Here is a 19,325-nt window from a genome sequence, read left to right as displayed (position 1 = left end):
GCACTCCCAGGATGTAAGCACTGCTGCCATGTAATGTATACTGTACATGGAACTGCCTTATATCAAGTCCGACTACAAGCCCATCTCATACAGAATTCTCCAGTGACTGGTGGTGGGTGTCCAAGGCTTCTGGCAGACCAGTGTCTCTGTGCTGTTGCCTAAAATTGTGGAAATGCACTACACATGGCAGTATCTGAGTTCAGAACTGGCAGGCCAAGTGAATTGCCTCCCTCTAGACTACGAAGTTAAGACAGCCAACCATATGTTCTAGTAGTTCTCTATTTGAAGGTGCTTTCTATCTAGTTCTAATCGAGTCTAAAGAGAGCCAGCCATCTTGGCTAACATATAAATGAGAATCAGGCACCCCACTGACTTCAAACGTCTGAACTGGTGTTATGAGACATCAAACTTGTTGCTTCATTTATGCAGAGCATGTGTTTTGATGACTGAACCTTGGCCTCTTCTCCTAGTAATTTTGGTAAGTTATTTACAATGAATGCAAGATCCTTAACTATACCGCCCTTCTTGGTAAACAAGCAGAACGTTGGGTGTACTCTGAATGGTCACATCACCTTCATTAGTTCACACACCCAAAGAACGCTTTGCTTTCACCACAATGAATTACAATTATCAAGATAAATGGATCAGATTGTAAACATACACAGATGGTCTGAATTTGTCCAACTGACAAATCTCCTCTCACAGTTATATGCTTATATTAACAACATGGTGGGGATGGCCATGCCTATTACAAATTATCTGGTAATAAAAGACTAGAAAACAGCAAATGCTTTTATTTCTTTATCCTGCTGGTTTTAGTCTTTTTAAAATATATGGAACTAGAAGTGCTGAATAAAATACAGCAGCCATATGCCAGCTATTTATAAGTGCTGCCACCAGCTGCAATTTTGAGGACTGCATTTGTTTTAATGTGTGTGCCTCACTTTTCAAACAGTGACTGAAGTTCCTACCTTAAGGGGAAGATGTGACTTGAAAGCTTTTGATTTCTAACTCTTATCATCTGTAGCCCACATTTTATTCTGCCACTCACAAAGCTCCAAGAGCTGTTTCCTTCCACTGTCATTATTATATAACTTTGAAGCCAGTTTTTTAGATAATTTCCCAGCTTCCTTAGGCTGATGTAGAACATGAAATCTGCAGAAGTTGTGACTAGAATCAGTTCACCGAGTATACAATTTCAGAGAACTCATCAAGATAAACTGACTTGGATTCATGCGACAGCACATTCTCTCCTCCTGATTCTGGAATGTGACATGGTTTAGATGTAATTCTAAACAATGGTTTAGTCATACATTCCAAGTTTTAAGACTTAATGTGATATGCATTATCAGATGAATATTGAGTTGTATGACTCCTTGTGCAAGCTATGCCATTTGTGTAGTTGCACAAGAAGATTTTGGTCAGCAAATGCCTACAATCAAATGCTGCTTAATCTTAACCATGATTTAAGGAAACTTGCCAGAATATTTAAGACATACAGTAGTTTGAAGCTGCCTTGTTTCCCTACATTTGGGATTGGAATGGCTGGGAAGGGGCTCAGGAGTCATGTGACTCTGAGCCAAAAATTAAATAGTTTATAAAGTAGACAAAATTTAGCTGGGGATCTAGCATGCATTAGACTTACCCCTAAACTGAATGGTTATGAAATACCTATATATATATATTTTAACATCTTAACCATTATCACATAGTCTTCCCATCAATATCACATGCTTACAATTTCATCTCCCCCTGTTCATCTTTCTGCCTGTTTTTCACACAAACAGCAGTCCCTTATTTCTGATCTGTTTTTATATACAGTAGGACCCCCTTATCCACGGGACCAATATCCACTGATTCACTTATCCATGGTCTGAAAATGCAAAAAATATTAAAAGAAGCTGGCCACTAGAAGGAGCAAGAGACTGTGCTATGAATACTTCTTAGTGAAGAATACATAGCATGGTCTCTGGCTCCTTCTGGGGGCCAGTTCTCGTAACACATGTGAAAATATCTTTTCTGGACTTTTTTTCTTTTACCATGCTATAGTGTTTACTAGTATCCATGGTTTTCAGTATCCATGGGGGTCTTGGAACCAATGCCCAGCAGATATGGGGGTTCTATTTTATTTTATACTAATTTTAAGATGGCTATGTGTTAGGCCATTTCCTTTTGTTTCCTTATGGTATTCTGGCTTTTGTTTTTTCCCAGGGAGAACCAGAATACTGACATTATTGCATGTGCTTACTCTTGATATAGTTATGGCCATGGGTTCATTCCAGGGATTTCTATATCAGACCTTGGTGGGAACTGTGCATTTACTGAAGGACTTAAGAAATGACAGCAAAAAAATAATTTTATGGACCTCTTGAAAAAAACTACAGTGGTGCCTCGCTTAGCGATCGCTCCATTGAGCGATGAATTCGCATAGCGAGGGGGTCCGGGCCATCGCTGGAGCGTTCGCTCAGCGATGGCCCCTATGGCATTTTTTCGCTGTGCGACGATTGCTAAGCGACTCGCTTAGCGATTTTTGCACAACGAAGCAGGGGAGAACAGCTGATCGGCGGTTCCAAAATGGCCGCCGCAACTTTTCCCGCCGCGGCCTCGCTTTGCGAGGGCGCAAAAATGGCTGCCCCTATGGAGAAGCTTCGCTCAACTGTAAGTTTAGGGCCCATTGGAACGCATTAAACCAAGTTTAATGCGTTTTAATGGGGTTTTTTGTTCCGTTGAGTGATGTTTCTCATTGCGATGGTTAATCCGGAACGGATTAACCTCACTATGCGAGGCACCACTGTATTTGAATCCTTAATGTAAAGATCAAATTCTGTCAGACAGTATAATCCCTACTATCATGCTAGAAAATGAGTGAATGTATTTTAATATTTTTTAAACCATACTTCAAAGTAGCTCTTTACTTCTTTTGCGATATGTATAAGCAGAGTTCCAGATTTTGCTATGATAAGATCCACTCACTGGCAAGCACATGTTACTAGGATACAGTAACCTCCTGAGTCAAAAGGATACCCTAATGCATTATCATCTTGCATCATTATGGACAAAGCACTAGAAGGTGCCAGACATATTTGCTGAAGTCTTGTGTCCCCTGCAATGATCTCTGATTTACAATAATACTGTATTAGGTATACCTTGTATTTTGTGCTTGCAGAAAGGGCAGACGTTAAGAAGACAGTCAGAATAGTACGTATCACCCTGCCAAAAGCAATGGAAAAGCATACTGAAGTGTTTCCTTTAGCTGGACCTTAATAGAGCTGCTGCTGGGAAGGACTGATCAATCAGTCCTTATAATCAAAGAGTATAAATATTACAGCCACTGCATAAGGTCTCTGTGTTCTTTTAAGCGGCATGCTTCACATGCAGTCTAGATGAGTCAAGATTAACATCCAAAAGAGGCCATCACTCCTGGGTGATCTGCATCTCTGAAGATTTGTCTAGCCATAATTGGCATAGTATTGCAACTGCTATTTGCAAATGCTCACATTATTTGCTAAACAGATGCAGCAAACAAGCTTCAAAGTCCATGAGGGTGCATTGTGTCCACAAGTGCTTATTGCAACATGCCTTTTACTCTCTACATGCCCAGTAACAAGCTGCACAAATGCTTCCAGAAAAGAGCTGTGTTGTTTTTTTTCCCTGGAGAGGATGCTATATTGTCTAAAACTAAAATGAAGCAACTGTGCAAAGAATTTCTCTAATTTAACCACAGAAACACACAAGAAGAAGGTATTTTAGAAGATTTTGTCAAGGTAGTGGCGCTGCGGGTTAAACCTCAGAAGCCTCTGTGCTGTAAGGTCTGTAGATCTTCAGCTGTAAGATTGAATCCACATGACGGAGTGAGCGCCTGTCGCTTGTCCCAGCTCTCGCCTACCTAGCGGTTCGAAAGCATGAAAATGCGAGTAGATAAAGAGGGACCACCTCGGTGGGAACGTAACAGAGTTCCGTGTCTAAGTCGCACTGGCCATGTGACCAGGGAAGATTGTCTTTGGACAAACGCTGGCTCTATGGCTTGGAAACAGGGATGAGCACCGCCCCATAGAGTTGAATATGACTGGATAAAAATTGTCAAGGGGAACCTTTGCCTATTACCATTATGCCTTTACTATGCTAAGGGAAAAAAAAACCTAAGGTGTTTTTTTTAAGGTCTATTGATTATTAATCTCTGGAGATTTGGAATGCACTTAAGAAGCAAAGGCAGAAATAATCACCCCTCCCTGAACAAAGGAAACTGTTGTTTCAAAGTACTGTTTCACTTGGCTTTTCATTTCAGCATATTCAGCATAAAACAGACACACCACAAGCAACAGCATTCACTTTTACAGTGTTAGATTTTTCTGATAAATATCTGTGTCATTCAGATAACCTTCTGTGCTCTCCTTTAGCACAAGAAAACAAAAATCCACTGAGAGTATAAAATATGGCTGTGTATGCACATCATCCCGTCAACTCACTTCTACCTTTACAGCAACTTTAAGAATTAATGATTTTCAAAAGGTCTTATCGATAGCAGTGCTGCTCAGGTCTTGCTAAGTATGGGCCATTGCTTCCTTCATTGAGTCAACCTGTCTCATGTTAGACCCTCTTCTTTAACCTACTGTCTTCAACTTTTTCTCATGTTATTGTCTTTTCCGATGAGCCTTGTCTTCTCATGATATATCCAAAGTATGAATATGTGGCTATCGTAACTTATTTATTTTAAATGAGATCAAAGCAAAGCTATAGAAATATGTATTCCAGAATGAAATTACTGGCAAAAGAACAGTGTTGCAGAAAATCCGCCATGGTTCAGCAGTCTTCAGAGTATCATCTGTCTGGATTGTATCAGTGTTTGAGACCAATTTCCACCAGTTACTCAGTCACAACCTTCTGTTTGATATTCTTGCCATTCATGTCAGTGGATCAGCATATCTGCCAGTAATATCCAATGTATGAACCAAGGTTCAACCCCGAATTACTTTTTATGCCAGCACTCAGTGATCAAATTAGTGCCTTTGAACATGTACACACTATATCTCCAGTGCAATAAAACTTGTCTGTGACACATCAAGAGTTTGGAAAACAGCTTTCAAGCCAATAGCCACTGATTTCACACTTACTGATTTCATAAACGTGTATATTGTGCGGTTAGTGTGTTGGCCATTACTCTGGATGGTTTACATTGCTTTGATTCTTGTACCTTTTATAAATTTTATAAATTCAAAACCAAACAACCCCTCTTCTACAGACTAAGTGTTCACACCACTAACAAGTACCACCAAGCTATAAAAAGATGTATGTATACTGTATGCATTAGGGGAGTGGCTTCAGGGTGTAGGTGGAGTAGCAGCCTGAGCAGCAGGGAGCCATGAAGTTGAGCTCCTGTCAGTGTGGAGGCGTCACATGTCCTCAGTGGCAAAAATGGCAGTGGAGGTGGATAGGCAGGATCTAGACAAGCAGACTTGGCTTCACTCCAGTCTGCCCGCTTGGTATATTAAAAAGAATGAGGAGTTGCTCCAGCAGTCTTTACCTTCCTGGTCCTCTCTCTCTCTCTCTCAACTACTGGTTGGTTCATATAGTTTATACGTTTTGTCATTTCCTTGGGGGTGGCTTAGGGGGCATATACTGAGTTGTAATAGGATGTTGCTTTGATCCTGTCCCATCCTCTTCTATCATAATTTTATTGGAGGACTGGGGCATTGAGGTGCATCCAGGCATTGTGGGAACAGCAGGTGAGCGTCTGATTGCCCCAGCTTATAGAAGAATCCTCTTAAGGGGAGCTGGGGACAAGGCCACGGTCTGGCCTAACTTGGGGGCCGTAGTCTGGCAGGGAGTCACGCTCCTGGTTGAAGCCCAGCTAGCAGCTGGGAGATGGTGTTCTTAATGCTACCGCTATGAAAGGGGCTAGGTGTTCCTCCCACAATCCTCTAGTGCATAGGTATTAGCATAAGGTATTAGCATATGCTAATACCTGTGCACTAGAGGATTGTGGGAGGAACATCTAGCCCCTGATGGGGGTCCCACAGGGCACTCCAAAACACTGAGGAGCTCTCTTGGCCTCTGGCAGGACTGGGGCTGTGCAGCCCTGTACTGAGTGGGAGGTGCAGCAGGGGGTCACCATGCCTTGGGGGGGCAGGGGACAGAAGGGGGTATGAGGTGCAAGAGCCATTCTAACTAATACCTTGCAGGGGAAATACTATGTCATAAAAGTGGTTTTCCCAGGGGGAGGCTCATCCATTGCATTTTGGGTGTGCTGCTGATCTCTGTGATTTCCCTAAATGTGGGGAACTCAACTGCATAATTTGTGCTAATGGAGGATTACATTTGTGATTTCCCTGGTTTTTTACAATCTCTTTACCCTTTGGTTCTTGGCTGTGTTCACCATCCTCTACCATTTAAATTTGCAGCCATAGCCCCATGGGTGATGCTTTGCAAGAACCATCAATTACATAAGACCTACTTTTTACTAAAGTTGCATTGCAATGACAGAACGAGAGGATAGTGGACAAGATGGTTCTGATTCATATTTGCCAATCCAAGGCTTATTATAGATATATCAGGACACTCCATCACGTCTAGGCAGGCGCCTGGCTGTTTTGTCATTGCAGGTCAAGTGGTAATGGCAAAGAGGCAACACATCATGATTATCGGCCACAGTTATGTTCTGGGAAGCTCAACAGGGAGTCAGGTCAGCCTGAGGCTGTAATCTGGGTCTTTCAGTGTGAGCCCAGATAACCTGGAAGGGGAGCCGATGAGTGCAATGGGACCAATTTGGCAGAGCTGCTGCATTCGGACTGCATTCCCCATGTGTGTTGCTAATATATTTGGGTGGTAATGATCCAGCCAGACATGAGGAATGGCTTTGATCTTAGATGTAATTCGCGACCTAAAATGGCTGAGGGCGGCATGCCCTGCTATTGAGCATTATATGGTCTACAATCATCCTGTGGCGTGCGTGGATGGCAGCGAAATGTGTCCAGCAGGTTAACACGGTGCAGAGGCGTGTTAACATGGAAGCATGCAAAGCTGTTTGCAATCACCTTAGATCGGTGATTGGTCACAAGGAGAGCCACGTGAATAGGCCTGAGCTCTTTCGGAGTGATCGTGTGCTCTCTGATGGAGGCTTGGATGTCTTTATTAAAGACATCAAGAGGGGGGGCTGCTTTTGGAGCTTATGAAGCTGGATGGCAGGCATGGGACTTAGTGTCGCTAGTCCGTATGCTGTAGCAGGTAGTGTGGATAGAACAGGTTTCGGTGAGTCCCATCGTAATCACAGATAATGTCATCTGACCTCCCAGTGCTGCGGATCATGTGATTACAGTGCTTGGGGGGAAAGATGTGCTGGGGCCACACCTGATCCAACAGTCAACAAGGAGAAGCTGGCTTGAGGCCCACGGGTGGTCAAATCTGGGCCGGCTGGGTTCTCGCTGTCTTCACAACCACGAGAACTTAGGGCTAAAGACTTGCCCATTTGTTTTGTAAGGGGCCCATTGAGACCTCTGTGCTTAAACCTGAATTCCACACTACAGCAGGACCCCCCCTTTTACAGAGGGCACAAATGATTATTTAATAAAGTATGGGCCATGTTTATCCCATAATACTTGTCTTGCATCATTATTTTGGGGTAAGGGGGCAAAGGCTTGTGTGTTGTTGTAGTCCTCTTATTTAACCTCTGCTTCCCGAGGGATGGGCCTGCTCAGCTTTAGGCCACTGGTCTAGATGAGCCAATGGTCTAATTCGAATTCAAGTTCATGAATATTGTTTTGTGTGCATACCTGCTATCCAGTTTCTTGAATAAATTATATGTAGGACATACTTCAAAGGCTCCAAAAGAGAAATTTTGAGAAATAAAATATATGAAAAATGAATTGCTTGCATACAGGTCCAGCACACACACACCTTTTGACTGTAGCCAAAACATTAACGTGTTTTGACCATATTAAAAGCTAAAACATTCAAAGCAAAATTTTGGAAATGTGATATCCTTTGATTATGAGCATTTATTTTGGTTTCAGGACAGTTCTGAAGAATTCCATTAAAATGAATATAATGTTACAAGCAAACAAAGACATGCAAATCTTCACATTTAAGTCCATTGTTGAGCAATTACAGTGCATGGCCCATCTTGTTGTAATTATGGATACCTAACGTTAGCCTACATTAGTGCAGTTTATTCAGAAAACTGGCTCATCAGCTTTGCTTGATTTAGCTTGAGAGAAATAAGTTTGTGCAGCATGCATTTCAAATATAATCACTGTTAGCTTGCAAGTCATTGTAACTTTCCATGTATTTCTACTATAGTCCAAAAATGCTGATCAAAGCTATGCTAACCATCCAAAAATGTTCATCATTTTGAAATGTAAATTAGAGCTTGATTAAGCCAATCACTCATGCAATATGCCCTGGCATTGCCTTTCTTCCACAGCAATGATGGCAACGTTTTTGAGAGCACGGCATCCAAAATCCACTCAAGTAGAGTCATCTTGCCAACAGCAAGAGCAAACCTCAAGTTCAGATTCAGTGGAAAGTTGTTCAGCAGAGTATGATGTATGGGCACAGAGGCGGGGTTTTACAAAATATTTGTCAGGAGTGAGGGGTGAGGAGAGCAGAAAGGAGAGAGAGAGAGAGAGAGAGAGAGAGAGAGAAATTGAGAGAGAGAGTGGATGAGAGGGGAAAACATTTCCTCTTGCTCTAGAAAGCAAGAAAAATGATCCGGATGATTTATATAACTCCTGACAGGCAAAACTGCAGGCAAGTAAACAGTTGTTGACAAACTGTTTTTATAAATGTATTCCCTTCCATGCTTCTGAAACTGGCTTCTCCAGGTACAGCTCCAAGGATCAGCAACAAAAGGAAAAAGAAAAATGTTTGCTCACTTGAGCGCTAGGAACCCCTGAAGCAATTTGTCCACAAGGAACAAGGAATTCTAAAGGCAATTTGTCCACAAGTGTGAGCTCATAGTAAAGGCAGAACAAGGATAGCAAGCAAATCTTTCACTGCAACTGTGGCTAAGTGGCTTCCGAGATGGCTTGCTCAAACACTTTCGAACTGAGAGCCAAGTAAAAGCACCAGGTAACAAACATAGGCTGCAATCCTACACACTGTTATTTGGGCGTATGCTCCAGGGAGACGCATAAGACAATGTACAAATTAATACCTTTGTTAACGGCTGCTATAGCGGTACAGTGGGGTCTCTACTTAAGAACTTAATCCGTATTGGAAGGTGGTTCTCAAGTTGAAAAGCTCTTATGTTGAATCTGCATTTCCCATAGGAATGCATTGAAAACCATTTAATCCGTATCTGCTCTTTTCCGTCCATAGAAACTACAGTGGAACCTCTACTTAAGAACTTAATCCGTTTTGGAATGGTGTTCTTAAGTTGAAACGTTCTTAAGTTGAAGCAAAATTTCCCATAGGAATGGACTGAAAACCAATTAATCCGTTCTGGCTGTTTTTTTGTTATGTAGAGGTGCGTTCGTACATTGAAGCATTAGTTCCCATAGGAACTAATGCAAAGCTGGTTAATACGTACTCTACCACTAGGGGGAGAATTTTTTTTAACCTAAGATGACCTAAGGTTCTCATCTTGGATTTCTGTTCTCAAGTAGAAGCAAAATTTAGCAAATGGAGCTGTTCTTAAGTTGGATTGTTCTTAGTAGGGACGTTCTTAAGTAGAGACCCCACTGTATAGGTAGCAGGCGCAGGGGGCAGGAATTCTAATCCCCACTATGACTCCCGGAGAGGGACCAGGTAAGATCACCTGAAGTGTGTTTGCAACTGATGGAGTTCTATGCCCTGGGCAAGCCGCTTGGTACCAGAGCACCACCAGAAGAGGCTGACAACTCACCAATGAGTACTTCATAACTTCAAAAGCCTAGCAGGGTTGCTACACCTCAGAATCAATACAAAGCCACATAATTCTATTAAGTATGCATGAGAACAACCACTGAAAAGTAGGTTCTGTTAAGGTAAAAGAGATTTTCATTTTTAAAAATAATTTTGTAATTTTATTATTCCTGTTTTGAATTATACTCACAGGGCAATCAGACCCACTGAAAACTGTGGACTTTACTGGAAACTGAAAAGATCTTTTAACAGTGCAAATCCACCACGTGACCTCAGTTTTTGGCAACTCTCTTGTTCCAGAATCGGAACATTGAAGCCCCCTCCATACATACCTGAAATTCTACCAATTGTCATTACGCATTTATATGTCCACTCCAAAACAATCATCTGAGACAAGGGCTTCCACAGCAACTCCAGTCCAGACCACAGTTTTCTAGAGATACTAGTGCTTTTTAAAACTTTCATTCATGTCTCTGTGTGTGTTTATGGAGGAGTTCAAGTAAAGGAAAAAAGAAAAATGACTGGCTGTGTTATTAACTATATGCTTCACTTCTTTGGAGCAGCTCAGCTGGAAGATGTCTGCTAGTACGAGAGAGAAAGTTGCAGTGTATGAATACATGAACTGGCAATGATGGATGAGCCATCTTTTAGAGAGGAAAAGCATCTAATCTATACTCTGAGTAATTGGAAGAACAAGTCAAAGTCATCTCCCCCTACCCCAGGAATTACTTGCTGCCCTTTCAACAAGGATTTGAGAAGATCATCAGAAAATGTCACACTAGAGAGCCAGCTAGAGTACTTCTATGTGATATATTGTACATATGGAGAAACTTGGCTATTTAACCCAAGAGATTTGAAATAATACTCTTTTGTACTTTAATTCTGTATGTACTTTAATTCTGTATGTCTGATTTCTGTAATGGAATGCACTATTTTCCCCATAAGCAGAAGAAAGAACATACACACAGGCTCTGTTACTGGAGATTCCAGATACTGTACCATGTCAAAAGAAGAGGCTGACCTAACAAGACATCTCCTTAGGAGGTAACCACAGAGACTATAAGGAGATCCATGAAGTCTCAGAGAAGAGGTAACTAGCTCAGTGTGTACTTAAATGTAACAATTTGGAATCAAGGGCTGGTGAGAAGAGAGGGAATAAATAGTAAAGATTTGCCATGTGTTGTAACAGCCTAAAAGAAATGGATGGATGGGTTCTGATAACCATCTTTAAAATTATTTTTAATTTAACTTGCAGTTGTTGTTGATGATGATGATGACGATAAAAAGGGGTTGGATGATGTAAATGAGAGGTGAGGAGGCACAAAAATTTCATAGAAAGAAAGAAAAAAGGAGTGTGATGATGAAACATTTGGGAATAGTGGGGCTACAGGGACATGCCAGAAATCAGGATGATCTTGTTGTTACAGTAAAGTTTAACTGGGCCAGAAGTCTTCTTATAATCCTATCCAGGAGGGCCCAATAATTAGCAAAGAGGGGCAGGATCAGTCTAGGGCATGAGGATGATGAATTGCCTACAAAGATGCTGTATATGTGGGCCAACACAGGAGACAGCTGTAGGCAAACACAAAGCCCCAGGACCTCCTGATATTAGCTGTGTCTTAGTGAAACACACAGGATTTCTACAAGTCTCCTTCCCGCCCTGCACTTCCACCTTGTGTACAATGTTTGCATCTCTCTGACACAAGATATTCTTTTTTGTTAACTTAACATTTCACTGCTTCACATCATGACACTTTCACATCACAATAGCTAACCTCCATTACACCTGGGTTTCTACAATTTCGTGGGCTGAACCGGACGGCATCGGTTGCTGCAGAAAAGCATTCCCAGCAGCATCCCTGTGTCGTCCACAATGAGCCCTCTGTTCTTAACTGTGTTTCTTGCTGAGCAACTATTTTGTTTCCTTTTTCAGAACTAGTGAATCAGCCTCTGACTGGATGTAGAACTCAAGATAACAAACTGCTGTCCTGATTACTCCTACGTAAGTTTTCAGGGTGGAAACCTTTGCGGAAACTCCACCTAGAAATTAGTGATCAACAATTATGTTAAGAGTAGTTACCTTGCTGAGTAATCTAAGTAATGCATTGGCAGGTAGCTTCTTGATTAGAGAATTTTAAAAGCCTTGATAATGAGGCAGGCATAAAATATTCATAGAATCATAGAATAATAGAGTTGGAAGGGAGCAATAAAACAACTGAGTTCTACCTCCTGCTCAATGCAGGAATCCAAATCAAAGTAGATCTGACAGATGGTTGTCTACTTTTCTCTTGAATGCCTCTAGCGTTGGAGGCTCACCACTGCCCCAGGTAATAGGTTCCATTGTTTAACTGCTGTAACAGATAAGAATTTTTTCCTGATATTCAGCCAAAATCTGGCTTCTTGTAACTTGAGCCTACTATTACATGTCCTGCAATATGGGATGATGGAAAACAGATCCTGCCCTCCTCTATATGATGGTAATTTGGAGACTATAGTTCTGTTAAAGCAGCCTAAAATAAAATCTGGCTTTTTTGCAGCCACATCACACTGTTGGCTCATATTCAGCTTCTGCACTATAAGAATTCCAAGATTCTTCTTGCTCACAGTATTACTGAGCCAAATATCTCTCATCTTGTAATTGTGTGTTTGGTTCCCCCTCACTGCCCCAGGTACAGAACTTCGCACTTTTCCCTGTTAAATTTCATTCTGTTGTTTTCAGCCCAGTGCTTGAGCTTCTCAAAATTTTCTTCAGCTTTGTTTCTGATTTCCAAGGTATTAGCTATTCCACCTAATTTTGTGTCATCTGCAAATCTGATAAGCATTCAAATTGCTGATATGAAATAAGAGACATCTACATAGCTTCTACAACAAATATATTAAGCCACTTTTCAAATGGTTAACAATATAATTTGGAGGACAGAAGAATAAAGTGTTCAGGTTCCTGATTCTACAGTCAGGCATTTGCTTCATGAGTAAAATTCTACTTCTCTTATTACTGTTTTTTAAATATGATATTTATATAGTATTTTTAATTCTGTTCTTTTAATCTGTTGTGAGCTGCCCCTTATGTAGAGAAAGGCAGCCAATAAACAAACAACTTCAATTTATTATTATAAATAATATTCATGTGCCATCCAATCAATTCTGATGTACGGTGAATCTTTTCATAGTTTTCCAGGTAGAGAATACTCAGAAGTGGTTTAAATCCCTTTCTTCTGTGGGTACCCTGGGACTGTGCAGCTTGCTCATGGCTACACAGGCTGGCCCTTTTCCTAAGATGAACAGTGGGGAATCGAACTCCCAACCTCTGGATCTGCATGCAGTCAGATATCTAAATGGCTGAGTTATCCAGCCACCTAATCCATTATTATACCTCTGTATAATTTTATTGTAGTTTACATTGGCTTTAACTGTCAAGTACTGTTGTGCATTTTCACTGGTGTGAAAAACAAGTAAGGTGGTGTGTGTGTGTGTGTGTATAAAGTTTGTATGTATGTATATATAAATAAATAAAGTTAGTACTACCATAAAAATTGTACAAAATTATTTTTAAAAAATCATATGATGTTGGCCAACCAAGCCAAGCCTCATGATCCCTGATGACTTCAGGACTCTAATGCTGCTTCCCACCCAGCAAAGAGCCTTCCTAATTAAGCTTTTCCCATGAACTCCTAATACTAGATTTTCAGCTGTTTGGCTGTGTCCAGTAAGTATATTTAAGGCATGCAGTACTGGCTCTGCCTTGTTGCATTTTTTTCACACTTCTTGGCGATATGAATGGGAAAATCTCCCTACAGTCTACAGCTTTTTGGCTGTATTCATGTGAGCTTCATATCCACGTTTGGAGATCATACAAATCTTTAGGCTTGAACTTTAACAAACCCCATGCTGTAGCTCTGTGGCTACATATTTACCACCTGTTCATTTCATTTGGTTTCTGACAAATGCCTTGCATTGCCGGCTGTCATGATGGCAGGGCTCTGGTTGTCACCCAGTGTCTTTAACTTCAGCTCCGAACTGTCAAATTTCAGAAAACCTACACTCCTAAGATCTAGAGGAGAAGCAAGGACACTTACACAGCTTTAAGAGAGTTATCAAATCAAAGAACCTATTGTAACTACTTTATTCGTACATAGTATTTTCTAATGGGATACTCAACATGTTTTTGACTAAGGGCTTTATTACACTGGATAAAGGAATCGATCAGATTGAGCTTTGCTGTGATTTGATTCGCAGCCTGCTATTACTTCTGAAAGCTCAAACAGTGGATACACAAAGACTGCAGATTGAACTGCGATTTCACCATTCATATTTGTTTCCGATGTGAGGTGCATTATTGTCCACAGCTCTATTTCTTTCCTTCCTTCCTCTGGTCCTGCCTCTCCTATCCTATCCCTGGTGAGTTCACCTCTCAACAGGGATCTGCTTTGTTCAAGAAAAAGTGGCAGTGTTCCAAACACACATACGATGGGAAAGTCTTTCATTTCACCCAGCTTTTTTTCTTTCATTCCTTTTTTCTTTTAATAGGTGCAGAAGTGGTATTATAGTATATTAATGCAATGGCTCATTGGTGACACAGCAGAAAATAGCACAGCATAATAGCTGCTTATTAAATCCACATGTAATTTTTTTAAAAAAAAACTGGAGGACAATGGGGGAAAGGAATGATGGTGGGGGCATGTCCTGAAAAGCACATCCTAAGTGCTTATGCCAAATGAAAACACCACCTAAAGACATGCCCCCATCTTCTTAGGAACATGTGCAGGAGAAAAGACATGACTGAATCAGCTCCCTTGAGGCAGAGAAAAAAAGCAAGTTTGGCAGGAAATAGGCTGGAAGACAGTGAATCTCCCTTGAACTTCACACAGACATTAAAATATAGATCAAATTCACCTGCTCTATAAGCAGAACAAATCCCACTGTATTTATCTATGAAGTTCCTAGTGAAGCAACAATTCTAAAAAATTATTTGACCAAATTTCAGTGTGTGTGTGTTTATTCTATGACCTTGCCATTATGGGATGGCCAGTGAGGAACAGTCATGTTTTTCTCCCAAGACTTTCTCTTTGCAAAATGTTATACTAGAGCTATGGCAAGGCCATATAGGGAAGTAAGGAGAAACTCCTGAGGGTTAATTCTTGTGGCTAGACCCAACTTTCAGCTATATCTGATTTCTACCCGATTATGTTTATTAGAGTCCATTCAATCAAGGGGGCTTACATTATCATTGACATCCTAAGTCTTATTCCTTCAATGTGTCAACTTTAGTTGGAAGCTGTAATTGGCTTTAGCCCACAGACACCCTACACAGGCAAAATAATTGCTTAAAATTGTGTAAATATCTTGTCTCTGTTCAACATCTTAATAACGTATCACATAGAGTTTACTTGTTCCTCAAGATTCTTCAAATATCCCACACGGGCAAGAGGGAATGGACTCAAAATGTTATGTAGGTTAGGGTATCAGGTTTATATCACACATAAGATACACCAGTTTCATGACAAGAACCACATGTGTATCTTAGATGTCTGCCTTCTTTACTACTTGATACATTTTGGGACTGTGTTAGTTTTAAAATACAAATGCTTTAGTCCCCTCAAAATCACAGCTAAATGTAGTACCATATGTGTACTATTGGTTGTCAGAGAATAATGCACTGAGATTACCAGAAGCCATCTCAGTGTATTCAACAACCAGCAAGTAGCAGGGAGAGAATTTTGCTTTTGGTGAGCTTAGCACCATATGTTATGTAGCTTGCTGGCAACCAAATTTAAAACCTAGTTGATTAGTGAAAGGTTGGGTACATCTAGAGCTCCTGGGTTGTATGATGTGATAAAAAGTACAAATTAGTATTGCCCTCAAGGATTTCACTTAGAGGATTAGAGCTCATAAGAGAGGGCCTTCTTACTTGTGTAGGATTAGAAACACTGAGAAAAATCTTCCAAGCCTCAAACAATATAATATATACTCTATAAAAGTGCAGAATCAGAAATATGAGCTGCATGTTCCCTCCCTCTGCTCTACACAGAAAATTCATTTTGTTCAAGCATGTCTGCATGAAATATTCATGTGCATTTTTAAAAAGGTCTCACGAGATTTGCTCCAGACAATACATATTCTCATTCTGTCATCATAGAAGTCATAGTGAAGGTCAAAAACTGGCAATTTAAAAGGAAAGGCACATGAATGACTGAGTGAAATGTTTTAGTCCCCTCAAAATCACAGCTAAATGTAGTACCATATGTGTACTATTGGTTGTCATTGAAAATATGCCTAAGATATACACATGTAGTAAAGTTTCTTTTGTTTCAGTTTTGCAGAAGGGTCACTTCCCTAGTAATCATCAGCAGTGGAGAAGGTACGATGGCCTGTTGAGTGTGCACATCTCTCCAGGCTTTGAAATCAGTTTAGGAAATGTAGTGAATGTGTACAAATACAAGTCCAATTGTACAAGTCATAACCCCACAAAAACCTCCCTGTGTGGCCTCCCTCTCCCTTCCCATGTTTCCTTTTCTTCATTCTTTTTCTCTTCCAGCTCCTCACTGCAGGAATGGAATATACACCCCTCCTCTCACAGGGAGAAGGTGTGGAGCCATAGTTTTCTGCTTGACTGGAAATGAATTCAGCGACAAATAACTCATTTGTAACATCTGTCACTTCACTCTTCCCTAGTCACAGTACTTTTGTGATTGAAATGCATGTTTAAGGAAGTATAGAAAATCATATTGGAAAAAAGTGACCATTGTGAGAGGCCTACAGTTCTTTCTGAAGAACAAAAAACTTGCCTTTCTCAATCTCTGTTATTTCACTGGCCTGATTATAATCTTAACAACAAATATTGAAACACAGGTTTTACCACAGCCTTTCCCTCAGCGTGGGGTCTCAAGGTAATTTCAAAGGAGGAGGCAAAAGAACAGCAATTTCCTTTGCTGCTGTTGTGTAAAATGTGTGACCCAGTAAGCCAAACGCAGCTCATCAGCCTCATATTTAGGGGAGCCACTTATGCCACAGTAATTTGCAAGAAAACAGTCCTTTATGTGGAAAAGGAGGAAAGGCATCACTAAACAAGGACGGAAAAGAAGACATGGTTTGGTATAATATGTTAAAATACTAATGGATACTAAAGGATGTGGATTTATAAACAATGACCATAGACTAAGTAGAAATGCAGCAAAGTTAATGATAGTGACAAACACTAATCAGAGGACCTTTGTGCCTGCTCATTCTGCTGTCCATGTTCTACTGATGATGGGCAATTTCAAGGCTCCTACTCTCTCTTCTTATGGTTCCTTATCTTTCAACAGATCTTGGGTCGACCAGGTTTAAATAGACTCTATCTTCTATCACTCCTTTCCTCAGAAATACTATCTGCTGTAAAGAGGAACCATTGTCACCCTGTGGGAGGCTAGTTGTGACCTTCCAGATGCTATGAAAGCTTTATTTGCACAGTCCCTGTCCAGAAAGAACAGGAAGCTTATCCATTCTTTAAAAGAGCTACTGGGTTGTATGGTAAAAAGTACAAACTAGTATTGCCCTCATGGATTTCACTTAGAGGATTAGAATAGAGGTAGAAAAGTGGGAGAAGGCAAGTTCTTTGTAATTGGTCAACAGATGGTATAAAAGAATTAAGTACATAACTCTCTCCCCCAAAATTGACTCAACACAGGTGTGACCAGCCAAGGGACAGAGTGTCACATTTTTTATGAATACCCACTTACTGTGTATAATTAAGAGTTCTGCCAATAACGTGAAAAAAATCTCTACAGACACTTTAAGATGTAACCAAATTCATTTAAATGATTCTTTACTACATTGCTAGATCTTGTTCAGTTTTGTTTCTGTAATAGGAAAGGGTACTTTGAACATTCCCCTTCATGGATTGCTGCCTTGTCCTGGTGAAGGGGCGTGAGCAATTCAGCAAAGCTCTGGGCTATGCTGTGCAGGGACACCCAAGACAGACAAGTCACAGTGGAGAGTTCTGACTAAACACGAACCACCTGGAGCAGGGAATGGCAAGCCACTCCAGTATCTTTGCCAAGAAAACCCCATCAACAGAAACAAATGGCTAAAAGACATGATGCTGGATGGTGAACCCCTCAGGTTGGAAGGCATCCAACATGCTACTGAGGAAGAGCAGAGGACAAGTACAAGTAGCTCCAGAGCTAATGAAGTTGGGCCAAAGCCGAAAGAACGCTCAGCTGCAGACATGCCTGGAAGTGAAAGGAAAGTCCGATGCTGCAATAAAAAGAATACTGCATAGGAACCTGGAATGTAAGATCTATGAACCTTGGTAAGCTGGATGTGGTCAAACAGGAGATGGCAAGAATAAACATTGACATCCTGGGTGTCGGTGAACTAAAATGGAGGGGAATGGGTGAATTCAATTCAGACAATTATCATATCTACTACTGTGGGCAAGGATCCCATAGAAAAAATGGAGTAGCCCTCATAGTCAACAAAAGAGTGGGAAAAGCTGTACTGGGATACAATCTCAAAACTGATAGAATGATTTCAATAAGAATCCAAGGCAGACCTTTCAGCATCACAGTAATCCAAATTTATGCACCAAACACCGATGCTGAAGAGGCTGAAATGGACCAAATCTATGAAGACTTACAACACCTTCTAGAACTGACACCAACGAAAGATGTTCTGCTCATTATAAGAGACTAGAATGCTAAAGTAGGGAGTCCAGAGATAAAAGGAACAGCAGGTAAGTTTGGCCTTGGAGTTCAAAACAAAGCAGGGCAAAGGCTAACAGAGTTTTGCAAAGAGGACAAGCTGTTAATCACAAACGCTCTTTTCCAACAACACAAGAGGTGACTCTACACATGGACATCACCAGATGGGCAATACTGAAATCAGATTGATTATATTCTCTGCAGCCAAAGATAGAGAAGTTCTATACAGTCAGCAAAAACAAGACCTGGAGCTGATTGTGGTTCTGATCATCGACTTCTTATAGTAAAACTGACGCTTAAACTGAAGAAAATAGGAAAAACCACTGGGCTAGTCAGGTATAATCTAAACCAAATCCCTTATGAATAAACAGTTTGGAAAACGCAACAGTGGCCAGAGGATTGGAAAAGATCAGTCTACATCCCAATCCCAAAGAAGGGCAGTGTCAAAGAATGCTCCAACTACCGTACAATTGCACTTGCTAGCAAGGTTATGCTCAAAATCCTACAAGGTAGGCTTCAGCAGAATGTGGACAGAGAACTCCCAGAAATATAAGCTGGATTTTGAAGGGGCAGAGGATACCACTCTGATGGCAGAAGGTAAGGAGAAATTAAAGAACCTCTTAATGAGGGTGAAAGAGGAGAGCACAAAAAATGGTCTGAAGGTCAACATAAAAAAAAACCCTAAGATCATGGCCACTGGTCCCATCACCTCCTGGCAAATAGAAGGGGAAGATATGAAGGCAGTTACTTTCTTGGGCTCCATGATCACTGCAGATGGTGACAGCAGCCACGAAATTAAAAGATTCC

General features: G+C 40.9%; 1 protein-coding gene and 1 non-coding gene across 11 annotated transcripts in view; one reads left to right on the top strand and one right to left on the bottom strand.

Annotated features, from left to right (window-relative positions):
* SEMA6A (semaphorin 6A) overlaps nt 1-19,325 on the bottom strand; it is a 193,144-nt gene that overhangs the window by 112,087 nt on the left and 61,732 nt on the right. The gene's annotated exons all lie outside the window — the stretch shown is intronic.
* LOC140705084 (U1 spliceosomal RNA) lies at nt 6,165-6,330 on the top strand. Its single transcript, XR_012084629.2, has one exon. It is a non-coding gene; the product is annotated as a U1 spliceosomal RNA (small nuclear RNA).

The sequence above is a fragment of the Pogona vitticeps genome, chromosome 2 (assembly GCF_051106095.1).
Source record: "Pogona vitticeps strain Pit_001003342236 chromosome 2, PviZW2.1, whole genome shotgun sequence".
In the NCBI taxonomy this organism is placed as follows: Eukaryota; Metazoa; Chordata; class Lepidosauria; order Squamata; family Agamidae; genus Pogona; species Pogona vitticeps.
Note: the sequence above shows the minus strand (reverse complement) of the source record. Positions and strands in the feature narration are given on the sequence as shown.